The sequence below is a fragment of the Pan paniscus genome, chromosome X (assembly GCF_029289425.2).
Source record: "Pan paniscus chromosome X, NHGRI_mPanPan1-v2.0_pri, whole genome shotgun sequence".
Lineage (NCBI taxonomy): Eukaryota > Metazoa > Chordata > Mammalia > Primates > Hominidae > Pan > Pan paniscus.
Window position 1 is genome coordinate 113,504,290 of NC_073272.2, and position 8,461 is coordinate 113,512,750.

General features: G+C 37.0%; 1 non-coding gene across 1 annotated transcript; it reads left to right on the forward strand.

Moving 5' to 3' along the window:
- The first annotated feature begins 2,740 nt into the window (after positions 1 to 2,740).
- On the forward strand, positions 2,741 to 2,810 carry LOC112438569 (small nucleolar RNA SNORD30). The gene has a single exon (XR_003026975.1). It is a non-coding gene; the product is annotated as a small nucleolar RNA SNORD30 (small nucleolar RNA).
- Positions 2,811 to 8,461: the final 5,651 nt, after the last annotated feature.

An 8,461-nucleotide genomic window follows, 5' to 3' on the forward strand; every position in this document is an offset into this window, starting at 1 on the left:
TATAGTTTTCACCCACATTATGTTTACTGTGTTATTCTCAAATTATTTCCTATATTATTTAAATTTGTTTTTTAAAATTTATGTACAATAAGACATTCTTTTTGTTATGCCATTCTATAAACTTTGACAAATGCTTAGAGCCGTGTAATCCTCACCACAACATGGGTGAATTACTTTTATTTTTAAGTCCTGGTTTTTTACAACTGTAGAAGGGTGTGTGTGTGTATGTGTTTGTGTAAGATAAAGGCTAGGGATAGAGATGTAATTTTTCCCCAGATATTTATGGATTAAAGAGTTAAACATAAAAAATAAAACATTGAAAGTATTCTAAGAAAATATGAAACAATATTTCATTACCATTTAGTGATACTTTGTTAATCATGAAACAAATCAGGAATTTTTATGAAAACACTAGCATCAGATTTGATTACATAGTTTATAAAAATTCATGTTTGGTAAAAGACTGTAAACAAAGCTAAATAAATAAGAAGCAAGAAAATATTTTGCAATATAGAGGAAGCGCAAAAGATTTTGGTCTAGTAGAAGTATAGTGTAGTGGAATTATAGTGTAGAACATTGGTCTTGAATTAAGTCAGAAAAGACAGATACATATCCTAACTTTGCCACATAAACCGTAGATGACCTTAGTGCAATTATGCATCCTCTTTCTCCTTATTGCCACATTTGTAAAATTAGCAAAATAGTAGTATTTATCTCATCAGATTTTTGGAGGTTCATAATTTACATTAAAGACTTGTTACAATAATTTGCTCACAGTAAATCCTTAATTAATATTAGCTATAGTATTACTTTCATTGTTGATAAATGATTCTGCAAATCAGTAAGAAAACAGCAAGCAGACTGCGGCGGGTTGGGGGAGCGGGCGGAGGGGGGGACGGGGGGAGGCGGCGGAGGGGCTCACACCTGTAATCCCAGCACTTTGGGAGGCCAGGGTAGGTGGATCACCTGAGGTCAGGAGTTCGAGACCAGCCTGTCCAACATGTTGAAACCCCGTATCTACTAAAAATACAAAAGTTAGCCGGGCATGGTGGCATGCATCTGTAATTGCAGCTACTCGGGAGGTGGAGGCAAGAGAATCACTTGAACTGGGAAGGTGGAGGTTGCAGTGAGCCAAGATCATGCCACTGCACTCCAGCCTGGGCAACAGAGCAAGATTCTATCTCAAAAAAAAAAACAAAAAACAAAAAACAAAAAAGACAAAAATACCAACAAGAAGATTTTAAAGAAAAAAACAGGAAATTTCATAAACATAATATCTTCAGAAAATAAAATACATATGGCTAATAAGTATGCAAAAGATGCTAAACTACATAATTAACGATACACAATTATTTAAATGAAATAATAACTTCAATCAAAATGAAAAATATTAAAATTTGATGATGCAACTATATAGATATTTTTATATACTGTGTTAGCCAAGGTCCTCCAAGAATCAGAGACCAAGATATGATTATTCATATAAGAAATTTATTGAAGGCCGGGCACGGTGGCTCACATCTGTAATCCCAGCACTTTGGGAGGCCGAGGTGGGCGGATCACGAGGTCAGGAGTTCGAGACCAGCCTGACCAACATGGTGAAACCCCATCTCTACTAAAAGTACAAAAATTAGCCAGGCGCGGTAGTGCGCACCTGTGATCCCAGCTACTCAGGAGGCTGAGGCAGGAGAATCGCTTGAACCTGTGGAGGTGGAGGTTGCAGTGAGCCGAGATCGCACCATTGCACTCCAGCGTGGGTGACAGAATGGGATTCCGTCTTAAAAAAAAAAAAAAGAAAGAAAGAAATTTATTGAGAGAACTACCTGTGATAGAAAATGGGGAAGGAGCTGAAAGAATCTGGGAGAACTGCCAAACCACAATGCAGAACTGGCTCTGGATGAAAGGGAAGGGTAAAGAAGGAAGAATTAAATAAAGGTTGGGAGAGAAAGCATTCTAGACTTCATTGTGGTTTAAGAGACTTCTGAAAGGTCGTTGGAGAGTCCTTGAGCCAAAATCCCCTATCAGAGCAGCCCTGCATGTCTTAGAAATGGACCTGTCTTAGAATCTCTGCTGTGCTCAATTGTTTACTGGCTAGAAGCAACCCTTAGGAAGAGTGGTCTGTGCACAGCACAAGTACTGTGATGGATTTCTAAGTGCTACAACTGGGCCGCAGGTCAGTTACACTCTCTTCCATCAGAGATATAAGAAGCACATTTTCATGGCACTATGCATGGTGTATTAGTCCATTCTCACACTGCTATGAAAAAATATCCGAAACTGGGTAATTTATAAAGAAAAGAGGTTTAATTGACTCACAGTTCCACATTGCTGGGGAGGTCTCAGGAAACTTACAATTATGGTGGAAGGCAAAGGAGAAGCAGGCACCTTCTTCACAGGGCAGCAGGACGAAGTGAGTGCAAGCAGGGGAAATGCTGTATGCTTATAAAACCATCAGATCTCATGAGACTCTCTCATTATCATGAGAACAGCATGTGGGAAACGGTCCCCATGATCCCATTACCTCCACCTGCCCCCACCCTTGACATGTACGGGTTATGGGGATTACAATTGAAGATGAGATTTTGGGTGGGGACACAGGCAAACCATATCAAATGGCAACATATATTTATATATTTGTAGGTCATTTTAGCAATAGTTTTTACATTTGGAATGTTCATTTCCTTTCACATGGCAGTTCTACCTGTAAGAATTTATCCTTCAGAAATATACAACTATATATATACATGATGACTTACATGGACTCTCATTCAGCTAATGACTTGCTGCTGAAACATGGAAATCTGATTTTTAAAAATATAAAATAAGTAAAAATATAAATAAATTAAAATAAAATAAATTTTTAAAATAATTACACGACTGTAAAAATCTATGAAAAGTAATGATTATTGCATCATCATGGGTCATTGTTGAAAATTAGAAACAATTTAAAAGTTAATCAATAGGGAACTTGGAAAAAATAACAGCATTGAATATGATATTGTCAGGATATATGTACATTGAAAGGAATACATGAGATAGTATTGAGCAATAACGGATTACAAATAATTTGGATGTCTCCTGTGAACTTTCATGTCTATGAAAAAGAAAGTAAACCAAGTAAGTGGAATAAAAGTGCTCATCTTTCTGAATATAAGCTGAAATTTTAGCTCAATATTTTGTCTCATAAAGAAAATGAAACATAAAATTTTTCTCATAGTAGAGAACCCTTCTTAATTACTTTCTTTTTTTATTATTATTATACTTTAAGTTCTGGAGTACATGTGCAGAACGTCCAGGTTTGTTACATACGTATACACGTGCCATGGTGGTTTGCTTCACCCATCAACCCACCATCTACATTAGGTATTTCTCCTAATGCTATTTCTCCCCTAGCCCCCCACCCCCCGACAGGCCCCAGTGTGTGATGTTCCCTTCCCTGTATCCATGTATTCTCATTGTTCAACTCCAACTTATGAGTGAGAACATGTGGTGTTTGGTTTTCTGTTCTTGTGTTAGTTAGCTGAGAATGATGGTTTCCAGCTTCATCCATGTCCCTGCAAAGGACATGAACTCATCCTTTTTTATGGCTGCATAGTATTCCATGGTGTATATGTGCCACATTTTCTTTAATTACTGTATTTTGAACAACTACTTGGAAAAAATACATAAATCTAAAATGGCCTTAATCAATGTTAGTTTTGTATGTTAATAGAAATTATCAGCCAGAATTTATAAGAAAAAAAGGAAGACAAAAAATCAACACTAATTTTTATTTATTTATTTATTTATTTATTTTGAGATGGAGTCTCGCCCTGTCGCCCAGGCTGGAGTGCAATGGCACGATCTCGGCTCACTGCAACCTCCGCCTCCCGGGTTCAAGCGATTCTCCTACCTCAGCCTCCCGAGTAGCTGGGATTACAGGTGCACACCTCCACGCCCAGCTAATTTTTGTATTTTTAGTAGAGACGGGGTTTCATCATGTTGGTCAAGCTGGTCTCGAACTCCCGACTTCGTGATCCACCCGCCTCGGCCTCCCAAAGTGCTGGGATTACAGGCATGAGCCACCGCGCCCAGCCCAATCAACACTAATTTTTAAATTATCATCTGTGAAGACAGATGACCTCACAATTACAGATTTTGGATACCAAGTATAAACAACCCTTTTCAAGGCTACTTTAGAAACAAATATATGATAAGTGGTTTTATTAGGGATTTTATCATGAATAACAGATACATACTTGTAACTTGGGATAAAATTTTGAGTGATATGTGGATTCAAAAAGTGCTTTCTTTAAAATATCTTAGATAGAAGTGATTATGTTGTATTCTAGAAAAGTGTCAGATCTCTCCAGAAAAAAATCTTCAGTGATGATAGCAACGAATGTTAAATTCAACAGTAAAATATGAATAAAATTGTTTTATAAAACATGAGAAAGATATAACATTATATTATACCTAAATCTGCACTGTGTGTTTATTGTGCAAACCAATGGATTCGGTGCTCTAAAGGATAATAGAGAGAAGTGTGAAAGACAACTTACCCCAAAGGGCATACTATATTGTTGGATCATCAGAAACATTCATGAATTTTTTAAATATATATTTGTAATTAATTTAATCAACATTTGCAAATAGGGAGATATCATCTTATTTAATTGCCATTTACACAATTTTCTATATTCAAGTTAGCCATATATTCTTGAAAAAAAGTTCTCCTTAAGAAAATAGAAACATTTCTTACATTCAAAATTATCTTATAATTGAATATATATGGAGAATGCCCCAGCCCTTCGGGAATCTGCTTCATTTCTCATATGGACGGAAGAATAAGGTTGAAAGGCTTTTTTTTGCTGTTATTATTGTTTATACCTGTTTTCTATTGCTACCAAAACATATCACAAAGCCAGTGGCTTAAAATAGCACAATGTATTATACACCTCTGTAGGTCATAAACACAACTCACTGAGCTAAAATCAAGGCATCGTCATCAAGGCTGCATTCCTTTCTGAAGGCTATAGGGGAGAATCCATTTTCTTGCCTTCTCTGGCTTCTAGAAGCCATCTACATTCCTTGGTTCATGGCCCTCCTCCTCCACCTTCAAAGCCAGCAACACCAAACTTACTTCTCACACTACCATCTTTGGTTCTCTGCAGCTGGAAAAGGTTCTCTGCTTTAAAAGACTCATGAAATTAGATAGGATTTACCTGGATAATCCAGAATAATCTTCCCATTACAAGCTTCTTAACCTGAATCACAGATGCAAAATCCCTTTTGCCATGCAAAGTAATGTATTAACAGGTTCGGAGGAGTAGGACACATATATCTTTCAGGGTCCATTATTCTGCTTTCCACACTTTCACTTAAAAATGAAACTTAAATCAGTTATCAATTCATGTTATTTTCAGATTCATGTCAATAGAAAAACATATCAACAAATCTGCATTATGTGCTTATTGTGCAAACCAATGGATTGGGTGCTATAAAGTATAATAGAGAGAATTGTAAAAGAGATCTTACCCTAAAGAGCATTCTACATTTTTGCATCATTCATGAAAAGACAATTAACGATAAAAGCCAATGTGCTAAGTGTCAACTTCATGTGTTAAACAATATTTACTGAGTATCTACTATGCTTTTCTAAGCTCTGATAATACAATGAAAGAAAACAACACAATGTCTCTACCTTCATGAAGCTTATTTTCATGTAAGAAAAGAAACTATGAAAAGAAAAGAAAATTTGGGGACCCCAAACTCACTATGCCAAAGGGAAAAGTTAAGCTTGGGAGATGAGTCACACAAAAACTGCCTTTTGTTCCTAAACAGATAGCTGCAACAATAGAAGGCCACATATCTCCCAGGGGGCCTCCTTTACAAATTGCTCACAAGGAAATTCCTGTGGGCCCCAAAAATCTTTACCCTAAAGCAGAGTTATGTTGAATATCACCCTGACAGTACAAATTAACAACTTGTGTTCACAGGTGTGGCACAAAGACAAGACTGGCAATCATCCCTCCATGCACCCTAAGAAAAATGCACATTTGACTTTCTCTTCCCTATGTTTACTTTATCTTATGTAAAATGCAGATTTACTGAGAGTGAGATAAATGCATAATTGACTATTCTTCTTTTCCTTCCTGCCCACTCTCCCCTTTCAATACTGAAGTTCTCAAACTCTCTTTGGAGAAAGCACTGGGCTACAGATTTTACTCAGGCACGTCCAGAACCTTGGCAAAATAAACCTCCAAACTGATTGGGATCTGTCTCAGACCCTTTTTGGTTTACAAATTTAATAGCTATACTGTAATATCAAGCAGGAATAAGTGCTATGGAGGAAAATAAAGTAGGTTAAGGGGATAGAAGAGATGGAATAGCTATTCCAAAAAGGTTAGTAGTCCTCTTTGAAAGCTGAATAAAAGAATGAATGAATGAGTGTTACAGAGAAATACTGTATGACTTCACAGTACAGCAGTGATCTCTCTTGACTAGAGTAATCCCAAAGACTTCATATTAAAAAATAGAACATACCTCTTTGGAGGGTAAGTAGGGTTTTAATAAGTAGAGCAATATTTCTCATTGTGCTATATGTATCATCTTCATCAGAATCCACTACTAAAGTTGTGGATTCTCAGGTGCCACCAACAGACCTACTAAATCAGAACCTCTGTGGATGGAGCTTAGGGATGTAACCAGGTGATTCTTACCTACACTGAATTATGAAAAAACATCACGACAGAATCTTTTTTTTTTAACTGTAACTCGCTTTTATTTGCTAAAATACTCATTTCTAGCTACGAGGCAATTTATGACAAAAGCCCCAAACTTCCAGGAGTTTTTGTTTTTGTTTTTTATTATACTTTAAGTTCTAGGGTACATGTGCACAACATGCAGGTTTGTTACATATGTGTACATGTGCCATGTTGGTGTGCTGCACCCATTAACTCGTCATTTACATTAGGTACATCTCCTAATGCTATCCCTCCCCGCTCTCCCCACCCCACGACAGGCCCCAGTGTGTGATGTTCCCCTTCCTGTGTCCAAGTGTTCTCATTGTTCAATTCCCACCTATGAGTGAGAACATGCGGTGTTTGGTTTTCTGTCCTTGTGATAGTTTGCTGAGAATGATGGTTTCCAGCTTCATCCATGTCCCTACAAAGGACATGAACTCATCCTTTTTATGGCTGCATAGTATTCCATGATGTATATGTGCCACATTTTCTTAATCCAGTCTATCATTGATGGGCATTTGGGTTGGTTCCAAATCTTTGCTATTGTGAATAGTGCCGCAATAAACATACGTGTGCATGTGTCTTTATAGCAGCATGATTTATAATATTTTGGGTATATACCCAGTAATGGGATGGCTGGGTCTATAATTCTAGAAATACCATTTGAGGAATCACCACGCTGTCTTCCACAATGGCTGAACTAGTTTACAGTCCCACCAACAGTGTAAAAGTGTTCCTATTTCTCCACATCCTCTCCAGCACCTGTTGTTTCCTGAATTTTTAATGATCGCCATTCTAACTGGTGTGAGATGGTATCTCATTGTGGTTTTGATTTGCATTTCTCTGATGGCCAGTGATGATGAGCATTTTTTCATGTGTCTGTTGGCTGCATAAATGTCTTCTTTTGAGAAGTGTCTGTTCATATCCTTTGCCCACTTTTTGATGGGGTTGTTTGATTTTTTCTTGTAAATTTGTTTAAGTTCTTTGCAGATTCTGGCTATTAGCCCTTTGTCAGATGGGTAGATTGCAAAAAAATTTCTCCCATTCAAGACAGAGTCTTAAACCACTAAAACTTAAAAGAAAACTGCACTGTCCCTTCCTGACAGCAACATGTAGCCCATGCCATGCCTGGGAGGATTAGTGAGTAGACTAAACTGGTGAAACAGATGGTCAAAACTGGAAGGATGTTTTCTACCAGGCCGAGAAGTTTAAACTCTTTAAAGACCAGTGAACCATCAAGTATTAATGATCAGGTAATTAACATAAAAAGCAATATTTTAGGTCTATTAGCAATATTTAGGACTATTAGTCGTGACATGTACAGGATGGACTGTAAGTGAAGGTATCAATAATGAGAAAAGTATGATAAATCTATGGCAGTGGTACACACTTGAGGCATTACGCATCAGAGCCAGGTTAACTTCAATAATAATCAAAGGGGAAGAACAGATATGGAGGACATTATGAGGTAAGTAAAAATGAGACATTGTAATTGTTTTGATTGGGAGAATGAGGAAGAGTCAGAAATGACTCAGATTTTGAACACAGATAACTGGGTAAATGGGTTTGCTGATTATTATGGAACACCATTACCTAGCTTGATGGGACAATACTCATAAATGATTATATAATAGTATAGGAGAAAAAAGCTATTACCTTCTTCATGCAATTTTTCTAAATTTGCCAGTAATCAAAGAAATATGATTAGAGCCCTCTCTTGTACTTCTACCCAAGTT